Consider the following 18,038-nt stretch of genomic DNA (forward strand, 5'->3'; position numbering starts at 1 on the left):
AGTACGAGAGGATGTTAACTTGCAGATTCACGAACTTTGTGAAGATATGAAAAGAGAAATTGCTTCGGCTCAAAAAGACTATGTTTCCTTGCATCAAAAAGTTGATATAATTTGTGACGCTGTCACCAAATTTGTCAAGTTGTATGAGCATTTGAGTCCTCAAATTACTCAAATTTCAACAACAGAAAATGCGAACTTTGAAGAAGTGATTTCTCTACTCAAGGAGTTAAAGGAACTTTCTGTCAAGCTGATTTCTTCTCCTTTGATAACTCCTGAATTTGTGTCTCAGAAGTTTATCCAGTTCGAAGCCATTCTTAATAAACAACTTGCTCCTCTCCTTCGCATATCAAGTCTTCTTCCAACAGCAACTGCCCCGCCTGTTTTCACAGGGGTGCAAGGGGGAGAAAGGAAAACGAGTGATTCGAAGACTAGTGGAGAAGATGCGAAGGTGGTGGGAAAAGTCTTTTCTTCGAAAATCCCAACAAAGCCAGTAATAGTTTCGGCTGGGATGGTGACTTCAACAGTTGTAACAACATTACCCATTACAAGAACTTTTTCGAAAGGGATTGTAATTGAAAGTGGTTCAAAACAAAAGGAGGTAATAGACAATCCAGCATTGAAAGACAAGGGGAAATCGATTGTTATTGAAAAGTCGAAGGAAGAAAAGAAGGCTGAAGCTGAAGCTGAGATCGAAAAGCTCAGAATCGTTCAAAGTATAATGGCTCAGCGAGCAAGTGATCCAAAGGGAATGGATAAAGGGGATCCAACGAAACACTATAACTATGAAACAATCGAAGCCAAGGTTGCATTCAATCACATGTATTCGTTTGAAAAGAAACCAAAGCAGAGTTACCTGGTCACGAATACTGATGCAAGCTAGCTGGATTTCCCGATAAATGAGATGATGTTATCATGCCTCAGTTCAAGGCAGAAGGAAATTTTAAAAACAAGGATGAAGGGACACACATGAAAATTCGTTTTCATGTTGTTCTAGGAAAAGCCCCTGAGGATGTTTGGTCTTTGATCAAAATCAAGAAGGTGATAAGTATGAAAAAGGATGTGATTTTCGAAAACACAGTCCAAAATTTTAAATATGTGGTTGCCAGGGCAGATGGAAAAATTTGCGAATTCACTGTTGCAGATTTTCCATTGATGAACTTGTATGATCTTATACAAGTTGCATTACTTTTGAAAGACAAATCATTTTCTTATCTTCAAAACACAGAACCAGAGGAATTCAAGCTTGGAGTTGCTCACATCAAAATCTTCATCGAAAATTACTATGAGTGTTTGGCAATGACTGATGTGGAGTTAGAAACAGCTAAAGGAATGGAAATAAAAGCTCCAATGGCTCCTTCGAAGACTCAGGCTGATTTAAAGAAGTATGCTGATGGTGAAATTTGCCTAAAGCCTTTTGGATTAGTCTTCGCAGGAAAAGACAAAGCTGGAAAAGCAAAAAGGTTTTTATTTCAGACAAGTGAAGTGGAAAGGTATTCAACGTCTCAATATACGAACTTAATTGTTCGTATGAATCACTGCAAGAAGAACAATGAAGGAGATAAGAAAGAGTTGAAGAAAATTATCTCCTGGTACACTGATATTCGAAGGGTGTTGTTGTACTCCATCACACTTCTTACAAACTGAAGACTTCGACTATGATTACAAAGGGGGAGATTGTAAGGGCCTAAATGTTGTAATTAGTCGAAGTATGTTTTGTTCCCTTCGAATATTTTGTAATGTATTTTACTAGGGCACTTATGTTCGAAGCGTTAGAGTCAAAGCCTTAGTATATTTTTTTGTACGCTTTCCTCTCCTATAAATAGGAGTGTTTACTAGAGTCATGAGAATGAGTCTTTACAGAATTGACATTTGTACTCTGTAAAACTTGAGAGCATAATAGAGCTGAAACAAGATCATATTTACATCTGTGTTCAAATCTCGCAATCCTACTTTGATCATTAAACTCTGATTCATTTCATACTCGATTCATTGCTTCATCACCTTTGCTACCCAAAGGTATTGAACTGGAGTAAGAGGTTTAATATCTAACCAGATACACATAATATATAACTAGGATTTCAACGACACTCGGACAAATAGCCGGATGCTCTAAGTCCACAACCAAACAAGGAACAGGAAGTAAAGCGGGTTATCAGTCCTAAGTCCTTCAAGCCCTACTTATATAACTATATCTATATAGACATGAATCTATCAAGAAAATAAGTTTAAAAGACTTTGATAAAAGCTTAATAATTCAAGAAGGGATTTTTGTACTTTAAAAGAGATTTGAAAACAAGATTTGAAAACCTTTAGCTGGATAAAACAGTTTAACATGCAAAAATCTATTTGCCAGACAGTTATTAATCACATGTGATTGATATAATAACTTATCAGTTCAAATTATATCCCCCCCCCCATAAAAGCATTGAAAATCATTTAAAAGGTTGATTAAGGGGTATGAACTCACCTGAAGTGGGTGATTCGGATGAACGGATGGTATAGGATGCTAAGTGTCAAGTGAGGACTTGAACACACACGCGGATCCTATTTAACATGCAATGATACATTTTATGTATCTAATTAGTCATTTAACAACTAATTTATCAAGTAAGGACACCCTAATACATGGAAACACTTTGTTTCAAGTGCTAGGAGTACTAAAGGGTTGCATTTAAAGAGAGTATGACCTCACATTGGAGTTTACTCCCCATATGGTAGCACCATATGGGTTTACGGTTCTTGGACCGCCTTTCTTTGGAGTTTACGGTCCTTGGACCACTCCTTGGGAGTTTACGGTCGTAAACCCATGAGTTTACAGCCGTAAACTCTTGGTCACTTCTACATTTTTGTGTTTTGGGGTTTCTAGTTCATGCATGCAAGGTTCTAGTCCTTTATACAAGCCATAGAAGGCATTAGGGGCACCAAAACCCCATTTGGTGGGGTTTACGGTTCAAGGAGATCCCTTGACCGTAAACACATATGTTCTTGAGGGTTTTTGGTGTTTTTCCATGGATTAACAAGTATCCTAAGCAAATAACTAGATAGGAGGAGTGTACTTACTTATAGGAAGCTTGAAAGAGTGTTTAAGGGCCAAAAACACTAGTGTGTGTTCTTGGTGTTTTGAAGAACACTTGAAGATCTAAGAAAAGAGGAGATTTCCATGGATGAAATCGAGTATAAACACTAGATAAAGTGTTATATGAACGAATCAAGGAAGGAAATACTTACATTTTTGGAGGATTGGAAGAAATGTGATATGATACTTGAGAGAGAATCTTGGTGTTCTTGAGTTAGGAAGTGAAAAGTGAGGAGTGAAGGGTAAACTCATGCTATATGCATGAGTTCATGGAAAAAGGGAGTTTATGGCCCAAACTCCATTTGTTTGGCCGTAAACACCTAGTCAAGGTGTTAAATGTTCATTTGTTACACAACACTCCTAAAAGAAACTTCCATTTATTTGTTCGTTTGACGAAAAATTAAAATAAACTTTCCAATGAACTTAAAACCGGCCAAAAATATACTGAAATGAATTTGACTATTATTTGAAGTGCTTGACTGCGGAGTTTATACAAATGAAAATTTTGGGTTGTCACAGTTGTTGTTGCGGTTGTTGTTGTTGTTGTTGTTGTTGTTTGATTGTTGGTTTTGTTGCGGATATGTCCTGCAGAATCTGGCAGTGTGACCCTTTTGGTTGCAGCTCGTGCAGTGCATCTCCCTGCATTCTCCCTGATGGTGAAAATTGCATTTGCTGCACTTAGGTAGGGTCCCTGAGTATTGCTTGAGATTATTTGGTGTGGATGAGGCTAGAGCAAGTAGTGTGGTGGTAGCTTGAGTTGCAGCATGGGCAGTCACAGTTTTGTTGTTTCTTTGATGATTCAGAATTTTGTTTTCCCTTTCGCTTGTTGTTTTTCCCTTTCTTGATCTCACCTTCTTTCTTAACCTCCGCTTCTCCTGTTTTGGCACCCTTTTTGTTGCCATGATCATACAATTTCTTGGCCAGTCTCTTTGCACTATCATACGTCTCAGGGTTTGCCGCAATGACATTCCCTTGGATTGGCTTGGTCAATCCCCATATAAACTTCTCAATCTTTTTCCCTTCTGAGGTGATCATTCCGGGACACAAGAGAGATAGCTCGCTAAACCTGGATATGGATGCGTCGATGTCAGAATTTTGAACTGTGAGGTTCCACAGTTCTTGTTCCATCTTCAGAATTTCGCCTCTTGGATAGTATTCAGCCAACATCATTTCCTTAAGCTCTTCCCATGGCATCGCGTTCGCCACTGGGAGTGTCATGGCCTCTACGTGGCCATTCCACTAGGAGAGAGCTTGATCAATGAATATGCAGGCCGCAAACTTGACCTTGCACCCATCCGAACACCCGCAAATTTCAAAAACTGATTCCACCTTCTTAATCCATCGCTTCAGGGCTATTACGCCTCATGTTCCATTGAAGGTTCGAGGTTTGGCGTTGGTGAAGTCCTTGTAGGTGCAGGTTCATGTGGTTCCGTGGTTTGTTCCTTGATTTGTGCTTCCGGTTCCCTGCCCGTTGCCTTCTCCGTTGTTTCCGTTGCGAATATGCGCAAGTGCTGCAGGGACCGCAGCGGACACTGCTGCTTGGAATGCAACTGAGTTTATTTCAGGCGGGGTCGGTGTTGTGTTGTTTCCACGGTTGGGTCTTTGAGGCATCTTTCTGTCAAAGAATGGAAAGATGTTGAGTACATGTCGTATTCTGAGTTTAAAATTCCATAGACTCGGCGAATCGAGTGTGCATCTAAGTGATTCCATGTATTAACATAAAACAAGGAAATAAAACACATAACAGATAACAACATCACGATAAAAACATAGAGCATTTCCAATAATCATAATTGTTTTTAATACATGAAAATTTGCCAAAAGGCATACAGTACACGGGGAAGCATATAATCTGACAGCATGACGACCCTATGAGTAGTGTAATCACTTAAACATATGGTCGGTAGTACATAGAGTAAAACATAGAGGAGGAATCGTAACGGGAGCACATGAACAGGTGCTAGTCGCGGCGGGGTGGATCTGGTGGTGCTGACGATGAGGTGGATGCGCCTTGAAGTCTAGCCAGGTGGCGCTCGGCGTCCCGAAGCCGGGATTCCAAAGCTGTCTGACGCATCTGGTAGTCCCTGACTACCTCGTGCGTCATCCTCTCTGTGCGCTCCATCGCGGCTCTCATGGCCACCATTTGGCCAGCAGTGGCCTGCGCCTGCTCGCCGATGTCGCGAGTCCTCCTTACTATCACCGACAAGTCTCGATCGGCGGGTCCACCATGACTCAGATCGTAGTAGTCCCGGTCCATACCAAATTGGGGACACACCCCCTGCTGGCGGCTCCATCTCCATATGTCATGTGCCCATGGGGGCGTGGGTCCGTTGGGGCCCATTCGGTATGGGGGCACCCTGGCCATGTACGGAGGGTTGATGACTTCCGACCATGTGTCCGAGTCATCTGAGTCGCTGCCCTCTGTCTCCTCCTCGTCCGAGTCAGCTAACGGTTCTGCCAGTCCTACCGCGGGCTCCTCTCCATGCTCTTATTCTGGTTCTTCCTCGGGTTCTTCTTCGGGTTGTTCTTCGGGTTCTTCCTCGGGTTCTAGCCATCCACCATTTCCCTGATTTGGGAAATAGGGATCTCCAGGATGATAAAATCCAGCCATAGAGTCTGCACGAGGGGCGTAAGACGTTGTAAAAAATAAATCACGTATGCATATAGTATTTACAAAATATTCCTATAGTATTTTAATTATTTATGTTTGAATTTCTAAGAAGTTTTGGATATGAGGTAAGTTTCTAGGTCGATTTCCCGCCATGATTACCCCCAAACACATGTTGGTCATATAGTTGCATGTGTGAATTTCATAGTAAAAACATGTATGAGTATGCAGTCCAAATTTCTTTGTATTCTTTCTGTTGTAAGTAAGAGGTATTTGAATAATAGTGTTTCCCCAGAAAATCCGATATTTTCTGATTTATAAAATGTTGTAGTCCTTGCATTATCGTATGATTTGTTTGGCACCAATATGATTTACGAGTTTTGATTTCCGTAATGTCGTGATGGTAATGGATCTCTATATAAGTCGTTATAACCATGCATGATAGTGACTGAATTTGCCTGTCTTGGTATTTTTCCAAACGCCGGATTTTTGATCAAGGTTTTGTCACCCTAGACTGGCCTAGTCTAACTGTAGCGAACAACTCAGGTGTGGGGGAGTCACCCCCGTATAGATCTATACACAAACTCTCTCTCTCTCTCTCTCTCCCTCCAGGAGACTCTGATTATAACTACAGGCTATGGCCATACACTCGATGGTGTCAACCGACAAGTCTCACTAGATCCCAATTATTGCCACATGAATATGTATACGTTATATGTATTTAGAATTTCGAACACCAGATGATACATGAATATGAAAGGATAAGGCCCAACAAACATGAAGAAAAGTCAACTATGACCCATTAGACATGTAAGTTATTGCCACTAAGGCCTAATAACATGTAAAGGCTAATTTAGGCGCATTAAGCATTTAATTGGATCGCGAAGGCCCAATCGACATGAAATGATTATATTGGGCCCAATAAACATGCCTATGGATCACGAAGGCCCAATAAGCATGTATAGCGAGTACTAGGCCCAATAATCGTATCGTTGTTGTATTTCGTTTGTTTGCTATAATATAGTTCATTTAGTCGAAACATTTATCCATAATGTTATAAAAAGTCTAGTGTTTTGTTATAATGATATTTTTAGTTTGATACGTCAAAATTCTATAATTTGAACCTGTATTTATTAAAATTACACTTTAGGTCCCTTAAGAACTAATTTGAACATTTAAAGGCTTATTTTTACATAAAATGTCATTTTGGTCTATTTTAATTAAAAATAACATTTTTAGCCCATAAATTTATAAAAATTTATGTTTTCGCCCCAAATGTTTAGTAATTGACAGGTTTGGCCCAAAAATACATATGTTGACATTTTCAGCCCATCTTTGCAGAAAATTACATTTTCAGCCCTTATTTGAATAGAATTACATTTTCGGCCCAAATTTTATAAAATTAACATTTTTGGCCTAATTTTGAAATAAGTGTCATTTTCAGCCCCTAAACTTGTAAGTTTTCATTTCTGACTCAAGTTTTGATTAAATAACATTTTAATCCCCAAAAATTGATATTTTCGCAATTTGGGCCCAAAAAGCCGTAAGGCCCAAATTAAGGCCCATAATGCAAAATATTACTCTTTTGGTCCTTTGGAAGGTGTAGTTGTTATAAACACTCATTTTTATACAAATGTGACCATTTTGATCCTTACAAAACCGTGAGTGGCATAAATTAACCCAATCTTTTGTTTACTTGTAAAAAATGGTCCTTATACGAGATTTTTGTTTTGTTTTTCACATCTTAGGCATGTATAACACTTTTATCCTTGTAGTATGATGTTTAGAGTGTTTTAGTTTATGAATCTCACCCATTTTTGTTAGAGTTTTCGAGATTCGTCAAGTTTTATCACATAATCACAACATAAACCAAGAAAATCACACATAACATGCATAAATACATAGATCTACACATAAACACTTGTATTCTCCCCCAAAAACATGTAAAAACCGAAAAAAAGAGGGTATGAACTCACCTTTGCTTGATGTTTCGGTTTTTGAAGAAGAACGGAAGAAGATGATGTGATTTTCGGCCCTAGCAAGCTTCTTGAGGGGATTTTCAAACTTAGAGGTGTTCTATGGAGTTAGATCATGAAGTAAAGCTATGTGAAAAGGAGTTCTTAACATTAAGATGGAAAGTAGATGTTTGTGTTTAATAACAACTTACCAAAGGTTGAAAACTTGATGAAGATTCTTGAAGCACAACCCAAGTCACGAGATTTTGGTGGAAGAAGGAAGGTGTTCTTGAGATATTAAAGAGAGTTTGAAGGAAAACTTTGAAGATGTGTGTGTGTGTGTGTGCGTGTTTTGGGCTTGCTCTCGGCCGTGAGTAGAAGAAGGGAGAAAGAGGAGTGATCTTTGCATGGAAGTATGAGAGTGCTTTGATACATGTTGTATAAAAGCCTTATTATCCTCTAAACAAAAATGAGGTGTCATGGATTAGGTTAATTAACCATTTTCCTTTTTTTATCATTGGCCGAGAATTGGGCTGGGAGAAAGGAGTTGAATAGTTTGGGCCATTAATTATCTTAAATCGAAATCATAAGGCCCAAATTATTACTTTTCGACCCATTGGACTAATTAATTCATTTATGGCCCAATAAGGCCCATTATGGTTAGAATGAGTCATTTTATGTCACACCCCCAAACCAGAACGGCGAAAAACGTTCGGGGGCGGAGGACGTCATGTACAGTATCATAACAATGCATAATAGTAAAACAAGCAACAACATCATCCATTTCATTAATAATATAATTTTAATACAAGTGTGTTCCGTATAGTTTATAAGACACCAAAATATGAATCAAAATAAAAGACGAGTCTTGAACGTGCTCCGTCTTCTCAAAACCTAGTCATCGATACCTGTCTACTAGTGACCTGAGAATACAAGTTATTTTGAAAGCGTAGATCAACATTAAAGTTGGTGAGTTCATAAGCATTTAATGTCATTGTTTGTATAAGTTTGAATGAAATGTTTGTAAATGTTTGATGTAAAAGTTTGTAAGTGTTTGTTGTAAATGTTTGAATACTTCCTAGAAAATCCTATATTTTCTACTAAAGTAGTCTTCTACCAAGACCCGACTGTTTTGTAAGTTTGTTCTTTTGTAAAAGTGAGTGTTTTTCCCAAGTATGACTATCATTACCAAAATATAGTTTACATTACCGTTTATGTGAGAAGATCACAATATAAATGTAATGAGAAAATGACGGTGTACAGTAGTATTATATATAAGTAACTACAGATGTACTAACTACCTTAAATCTGTTTGTTTAATTAAGGTAAAATGTGATGAGATTATAACCATACTTGATTGACTAGTAAGACACGACGTTCGAGACGCCGAAATGGTATGACATTCGTCACTCGTAGACCTGCAGGTCCCACTGTAGCTAGTAGCAAGGTGTAGGATGGTCAATCCCGTATAGATCTATACACAAATTCACGCTCTCCCTCTATGAGACTCTGGTTACAAAACGTGGCACGACAGTATATTGTCGCGCCATGAAGTAGTGGCTCACATAAATGTTATCTTGTTATTGTATTAGTGTAGTACGTTTTCTCTGTTTCTAGTATATAGTATGTTCTCTCTGTTCTAGTGTATAGTATGTTCTCTCTGTTTCTCATTATAGTATGTTTGAACTGACTCATGTATGAACTGACTCTTGTATGTTTCATTGTTCTAGAAATAGTAAGTAGTGACTTCCTAAACTATACCTATTATAATTTACTAGTAAAGTTGTTTGAATGACTGATTATGTTTGAACACCTTTGCTACCCAAAGGTATTGAACTGAAAGAAAGAACTTTTATATCTATATACATATACATAATATATAACTAAGATTCAAACGACATTCGGACAAACAACCGAATACCCTAAGTCCACAACCAAACAAGGAACAGGAAATAAGGCGAGTTATCAGTCCTAAGTGTCACACCCCCGAAACCAGACGGCGGAAACGTCCGGGGGATCGCGTGACTTAAATTGAATACCATCACAATGAATATACATGAATCATAACATAAACATCACCATGCATCAATACATTACAACTGATATTGTTTACATCCAGTACATTGTTTTAAATATTACACATTCATAACACAAAATCTTTCAGAGTTTTCAAAACAAAACATCCTAACATACTTGGTATTACCCTTCTGCTTACCTGTTACCTGAGAATACAAGTTATTTTGGAAAACGTCAACATATGGAATGTTGGTGAGTTCATAAGCAAAGTTGTGATAAAAATGATTTGTATAGTTTGTAAAACCCAGAAAATCCGATATTTTCTGAAAAGACAATAGTTTATCAAAGTATGAAGATCCATAAGTTGATGCATGAATGATTTCAAAGTATATATATAAAAAGGGTGTTTTGTATTATAGTTATAGAAATTCCGAGCGAGTAGTATTGATTCCCCCGGAAAACCCGATGTTTTCCGATGTCGAAAGATATACGTGATTACTAATTGTTATACCGCCACAACGAATGGCTCTTGATTACTCATCCTTGAATACTCAGATGGTGTTGGATAAACCTAGTGAGTCGTTGTAACGATGTCCGGTGAAGACAAGTTATAACAGCCAACTACGAACGTCCCATAGAGGTGTCGTCCGTTGTTACTCACTTAATCCAAACCACCTTGATTACTATTGAATAACGTCCTAATTCCGTCTACTTTGATTACTCATAAGCCTTAGCGAACGAAGAGAAGAGGAGTACGAAGTCCTGCTACTATCGTAAGTACCTTAGGCTGTCGGGGATGCGAAAGACACGTTGGCCCAACTCGCACTTGATTACTTTGACCTTACTAGCAATACTAATGGACCACTAGGGCCCAACAGCACATAAAAGCCATTGAAATTCCTTTTATATGGAATTGGCCATAGGAGGCCCAATAACATATAAGCGTTATCCCTTTGGGCCCAAAGATCATGTTAATGGACTTGCAAGGTCCAACAAGCATGATTTGAAACTCTCAAGCCCAAAGTTTGAAGGTTTACTCGTCTAGGTATCGCATATCTACTGGAGGGTTTGATTGGACGATCGTAGTTTTTGTATCGATTCGAGACCGATCGATTTGTTTATAACGATTTTTGGAGTTAAACGTGTATTCATCTTTCAATTTTTCGTAAGTTGTGGTTTTGTATTTTGACTCAATGAAATAATTTGCTTAAAATAGTGGTTTGACCTTTTCAACACCTTTCTTTTTATGAAAATAACAGTTTTAGTCCTTTATATAAAAGAAAAGACATTTTTAGCCCTTAAAACATTTTCTTGATACTTTTGCATCATAGATTTGTTGAGTTGATAGTTTTAACTCAAAACTTATTTTTGTTAACAGTTTCAGCCCTTTCAGAATAGTATTTTCCGATTAAAACCCAACTTTTCACAATTTTTACAGTTTTGGCCCAAAATCCAAAAACTTTACATTTTTTATCCTTTTTGGAAATGAAAGGCATTTTTGACCCTTGAAATAGGTTTGTAACACTTTTTATCCCCTGTTTTGAAGAAATTTTCATTTCAGCCCCTTTAATTGTCATTTTTCGCAATTTTGGGCTTATTGGGCCGAAAAGCCCAAGATTAGCCCATTAAGTTAAAAATTTACATTTCAAGTCCTTTGAAAAATTATAATATACATAAAAACATTTATTGAAACTGTTTTGACTCTTTGGCCTTTAAGAAACCGTGGATTGGCAACCTTGTACCCAAATTTTGTATATTTGACAATTTAAGCCCAAGAATGGGTTTTATGTTGAAATATGTTTATCATAATCTTATAAGTTATTATTCTTGACTTGTTTAGTGTAAAATAACTTAGATCATGTTTGTTTCCTTTCTCATGTCATAGATCTCGAGTTATCATCCCTTTTTGGTTACATGTTCATCACAAAAACACATAAAATCATACATACATGCATAAAATCACACATAGCATACACATACACATAGATCTACACATTTTTCTTGTATTCTCCCCCATAAAACATATAAAAACCAAAAAGAGAGGGGTATGAAGCTCACCTTGAGTTGTGGTTTCGGTTTTTGAAGAAGAATGGAAGCAAGTGATGTGATTTTTGGCTTTAGCAAGCTTTCTTGGGAGATTTTTGACTTAGATGTGTTCTAAGGGACAAGATCACGAATTTTGTATGAGATAAGGGAGATTGTTGATGAAATGAAGAAGATATGTTATGAATCAAAGCAATAACTTACCAAGGATGTGAACTACTTGATGAAAATCCTTAGACTTCAAGCCAAATTTTCGAGATCTTCAAAGAAGAAGAGGATGATCTTGAGAGTGATTTTAGGGAGAATTTTTTGGTGAGGTGTGTGTGTTTGTGTTGGTTTCGGCCGAGAGAAAAAGAGAGAGGAGAGAAGAGAGAGTGAATGAAGTGATGTGTGCATGGGAACATGAGTTTTTGCATGGAAACCCAAGAGATAATGGTGAGGTGGCAATGGAAAGTCAACCATTTCTCTTTTGGGTTGTTGGGCCGAGAAAAGGAGAGGGGAAAGAAAGAATATTGGGCTTTTTGCTCTTAAGCCCATCTTATGATTCACTTAGATGATTTTTGGCCCAATTAAATTTTAAGAATGATTTTTATGACCCATTAGGGCTATTTAAATTTGTTGTGATCCAATAAGGCCCATTAAAGACAACCAAGTTCATTTTAGGCTTATAAAGCCCAAAATATTAAGTTTCAAGCATATGGGTCTAATTAGGGCCCATTTGAGAGTTCTATGTTCAAGATAGTTAAATTGGAAGCTTATTGGTCCATTAGGCCCGATAAGGAAATCCTAGTCCAAAATGGACTTAAACCGGGATTTCAAGGGTTTCCAATTCTTTCTTAACTATTTGCAGTGCTTGAATACAGTGTTGGATTGAAGTTTTGTTGTTATTGAATAAGCATCATACATGTTTTCACATTGTTGGTTCATAATTGATATAATTGTTGTAGTTACAAGCATCAAAATTCCTAGTTGTGACACTAAGCCTTTTCAACCTTATTTATATAACTATATCCATATAGACATGATTTTGACAATATATAAGTTTAAAAGAGTTTAATAAAGAATTTAACATATAAAAGAGTTTTAACCATTTGAATGGCTATAGATGACTTGATGTCAGTTTATAAAAAGGTTTTTGAAACAGTTTGATAACATAGTTTTGAAGAATAAGAAATCTACTTGATTGGTAGTTATTAATCACATGTGATTGATATAATAACTATAATGTTTTCTACTTGTATCATCCCCCATAAAAGCATTTAAAATCATTTAAAAGATAATTTAAGGGTATGAACTCACATGTAGTGAGTGATAAGGATGTAAGTTCGATATAGGATGCTAAGTGTCAAGTGAATCCTCGAGCACAAACAGATCCTATTAAGCATATAATAATACATATATGTATATAATTAGTGTATATAACAACTAATTATGCAAGGAAACCACCTTAGGGACTAGGAAACACTTAGATTGAAGTGTTACAATCACATATGATTGCACTAAAGGGGTTTACGGCCACACAAGTGTGTTTACGGCCAAGGTGTTTACGGCCAAGGGAGTTTACGGCCATGGGAGTTTACGGCCAATACAAGAAGAAGCTAGGGTTTATGGCCAAGTATGTTCACGGCCATTGATCTTCTTGAGAAGGGTTTACGGCCAAAGGAGATGTTATGGCTGTAAACTCTTGATGATTAAGCTAAAGTGGTTGATTTCAAGGGTGCAATTCAATAGCTTCTAATGGAAAACTAGTATATAGAAAGGATACTTATGTTTTGAAGCTTGAAGGGGGTGTTCACGGTCCAAAGAGCTAGTGTGTGTTCTTGGTGTTCTTGGAGATCTAACCCAAAAGAGGTGATTTCACAGATGAAATCAAGGGATTTTACTAGATTATGAAAGGTATCAACTAATAAACAGAAGAATCACTTACAAATTTGTCAGGAAATCGAAGTGATCTTGATGATACTTGAGAGGGAGTTGAGAGTTCTTGAGTTGAAAGTGTAAGAAATGAAGAATAATGAAGGATTATCCTCCATAAAGGAGGAGTTCACGTCCAGCCTAGAGATTACGTCCGTAAACTCCAAATGTTGGAGTTTTCCGGCTTGAATGTTGCACACTGAACTCTCGGATACTTCCTAACACTCAATCCTTGAATGTACTAGGCTTGGGACACTCAAACAGACCCTTAACAATGCTAAAAGATAGCAGAAACAAGTCTGACTTTGATTGAATTGAATGACTGTACAAGATAGAAATTTCGGATTGTCACATTTTAGGCCCAAATGGTCCAAAATGTTATAGATTTATGAATTGGGTCCATTTAGAATCCAAATAGGGTTTCTAAGCCCAAAATATTCGAATTGAAGGCTTATTGGCCCATTAGGCCCAATAAGAAAATCCTAGTCCATAAAGGACTTGAACCGGGATTTTTAGGTTTTCAACTCCCAATTGACTTTATGAAATGTTTTGCATAGAGTTTTGAACTACAAATGGATCTTGACTAAGTTTGTTGTCATAGAATGAACATAGTGTATGATAACAAGTTAGAGTTTCAAATATTATCATAGATGACATTTACATGATCACAGAATTTCCTGGCAAAAATGCCAATTGTGACAGAGGTGGCCGGATTGGCTATTTATAGGCTGTCCAAGACAAGTTCACATCGTGAACTTGAGGTTCACGTCGTGAATTTGATCTGAGACATGTCGTAGACTTGCCATTTGCGTCCTAGCTTCGGAAGGTGTCACGATTCTAGTTTCACGTCGTGTCTTTGATGTTCACGTCGTGAGGATTGAACACCTCATTCCCGTAGACTTCGTACGTGTTTTCTAGCTTCGAAATGTGTCCTAGACTACTTTCACGTCATGAATCCAGATAGCTAGGGTTTCCTGCCACGTGTCATGCTCTAAGACAGCTGCATCTTCGGAAGGTCATAACTTTTGCATACGAACTCCGTTTTTGACGTTCTTTATATCCATGCGTAGGTAATTCTGAGTACTACAAATCTCTATTATATTCCAATAGCTAATTCTAATCCTATTTTAAATTCCTCTTGTTATAGAGATTTTCTAGTGTTCGGTTTATCATAACTTCTTCACGCGAAATCAGATTTAGATGTTCTCTATATTTTTGGAATCGTATGGACGTATACTTTGATTTATACTATAAAGTATGTATGGAAGTTCATATTTATATTAGAATTATCATGAAATACATAGTGAGTTTACTACATTACCTGTTTTGACAAAATCACATTACATGATTGGTATAATCACATGTGATTGTTATTGACCTATTTTGACTGGTGTTACACCGAATCTCTAAGTCCTTATAGAGAATTCTTCAACCCCGATCAACATCCTATTATCTCTTTTCACCACCCCGACCTCTTTAATCAAGCTTGTTCCGAGAGCACTTTTCCACCAAACAACAAGACAAGGTAACGACCACCTTTATCGTCTTCCGTCACCCGCAAAACGAACTGATTCAAAGTCACCCGCTTTTACGTCTTCCCGTCCGTTTATTACGCGCCTCCGGTTAGTCTCTCACAAGCTCGATTAAGAGAAACCGAGGCTGTTGTTGAGATGCTTCAACTTGCGCTCAAAAACAATCCACACCCCTTAAACCAAACCCGGTTCCTGCTGCGTCTGCCCCTCAGCAAAGGGCTACACTTTTCTTAAAACCGAATCTCAAACCGGCACCGTCTTCACCTCGCTTTGATACCAATTAAAGTTTAGAAAACAAGAATGCAAAACAAAATAATCAAAATAACTCTTTGATTAATTAGAAACTAACTCAAAACCAATGTTTACAATCTGTTCTCATAATCATAAACTCGATTATGGACATGTATATATATCCTAACAAACCAACTTGTATTGGAATAGAAAACTTACGACCAACTTGCCATAAACTAGACTTGCCATAAATTAGATTGCTTGGTCTCCAAGTCCTCATCGACTTAGGATTCCAACAATCTATTGTGTTGATTCATGGCTATGGTGTTTATTATCGTATGCTAGACATGTTTACCCCTGTGGTGTGTAGTGGATTTCGTTGATTAACATATGCCAGATATTTACCCTAGTACAAGTGACGAAGAGGCGGAACAATGGATAAGTAATTGTATTAGATAGTAGATGTCATTTTTGTTAAACTTCTATTGGATACTTTATATATTAATGTTTAATATGATTGTGGTTGCAATTGTATTATGTTTTTATTTAATGTATTTTTTCAGAAAAAAAAAACTTTGCAAAAAAATGTAATTGTAAGTAATTAACAGTCACCGTCCTATTGTATCTCGTCGCTACTACTGCATGTCGTTGGTAAAACGTTTTTTCTTAATATTTTTGCTAATCTATAAAAAAACAGTATTTAAATCTACAAAAAAAATTACATAAATGTAGAATCCACATATTATCATATAAAATACTTAATAAAATTCGACAAAAATAAATAAAAATAAATAAAATTTAAATAAAAAAAACCCTACAAAATTGTTACCATACAGTGATGGTTTTTACAGTGGTCTTTAATGAGTTATACTCACCATAACTTATCATCGGTTACACAGTCATTTCACGCTTTGAATGAAAAAATAAAACTTGTCACAATGTTTTTTTTAACAGCAAGACTTTATTAAAAAACAGCAAGAAGAAGGAATTACAAGCTACAATAGATATGGTTATCAACCCATGAGTCCCAAGACAAAGATCTCCCCCACTTAGTTTTATTTTTAAGCCACAAAAACCCTAAAGCTTTGACATCAAAAGCAAGAAGAGAAGGGTTTTTCACTTTGCTATTAAAGATCAAACCGTTCCTGTACGTCCAAATAACCCATAAGAAGGCCCTAGAGATCGCATCCATGATATATTTCTTTCTGTTGCCTTTTTTTGTGGATTGAGTTTACTCCAATGAGGTTGTCCAGAGAGTCATTTTCATTGAGAGCATCCTTCCACCACAAGCGTAGAAGTGCTCCCAACTCCCTAGTGGTTGAACAATATTTAAATATATGATCTTCATTCTCCTCAAACGCATTACACATCGGGCATAACGTACTTGGAATACCCACCCCCCTCCGAGCAAGGTTAGCTCTCGTCGGTAATCTACCAAGTCTAGCACGCCATATGAAAATGTTGATTTTCCCTGGAACAATGTTAGTCCAAACCGTAGGCGTATTGGTAGACTCCAAGAAGCTTTTGTCAATTTCTTTCCTAAGGGAAGATACAGTGAAATCGCCACTAGCATCAAGACTCCAGCACCACTTACTACCATTGGAATTACCCCCATAATCATTTCTTCTATAGAAAAGTGTGTTGAGATCAATATTGAAAGGCTCCAGATCCTTACACACGTTGGTTATTCTGCCCCAAACTGTATTCCTTTTACCCAAGGGTATCGTCACTCCTAGCCCTCCTTGATCCCCATAAATGCAAGTAATAACCTTTTTCCAAATTCCTTCTGTGTCATCTTTATAGCGCCACCACCACTTAGTGATAAGAGCAAGGTTACATGCTCGTAAGCTTCCAATATCTAAGCCCCCTAAAGCTTTGGAGTTCATGGTTTTCTGCCACGCAATCCAGGTGATCTTTTTTTGATCCGAGGACGCACCCCATAAGAATCCGTTACGGATACTTTCGAGCTTTGAAATTACCTTTTTAGGGACCTTATAAAGCGAAAAGAGAAATGTTCCAAGGCTACCAAGAACGGACCTTATCAACGTTAGTCTCCCTCCTATGGAAAGAGTTCCTGCTTTCCACATTGAAAGTTTTTTTTGGAACTTGTCAATAAGAGGAACCCAAGTCGGCACATTAGAAGACTTTCCACCCACCGGCATACCAAGATAATAGAATGGAAGTTCGCCTTCATGACACTTCAACAACCGAGCCATAGATGATACCTCTCCTCTAGAAACTCCAATACCTAAAATCTTGCTCTTCCGAAGGTTCACCTTAAGACCAGACCCAAGGTGAAAGCAAGTAAGGATTCTTTGAAGATTTCTAGCATTGTCCTTAGACCATTTCCCCAAGAAAATGGCGTCATCGGCATATTGAAAAAGGGATATATTTGGCCCTTCATTAGTCATCTCAATTCCTTCAAAGATCCTTTTTTGTATAGCCTCTTCCAAAACGACTTTGAGACCCTCTGCTGCAATAATGTATAGAAAAGGGGAGAGTGGATCTCCCTGTCTCATCCCTTTTTCTAAAAAGAATTCTTTGGTAGGGGATCCATTGACCAGAACCGAGACCTTCAAGGATGAAAGAATAGCCCGTACCCAGCTTCGCCAGTGACTAACGGTCCGTCCATGATATTCCTTCCGCTAACATAGGATGATTGC

The sequence above is a fragment of the Lactuca virosa genome, chromosome 4 (genome assembly GCF_052849685.1).
Source record: "Lactuca virosa cultivar CGN04683 chromosome 4, Lactuca_virosa_CGN04683_v6, whole genome shotgun sequence".
Lineage (NCBI taxonomy): Eukaryota > Viridiplantae > Streptophyta > Magnoliopsida > Asterales > Asteraceae > Lactuca > Lactuca virosa.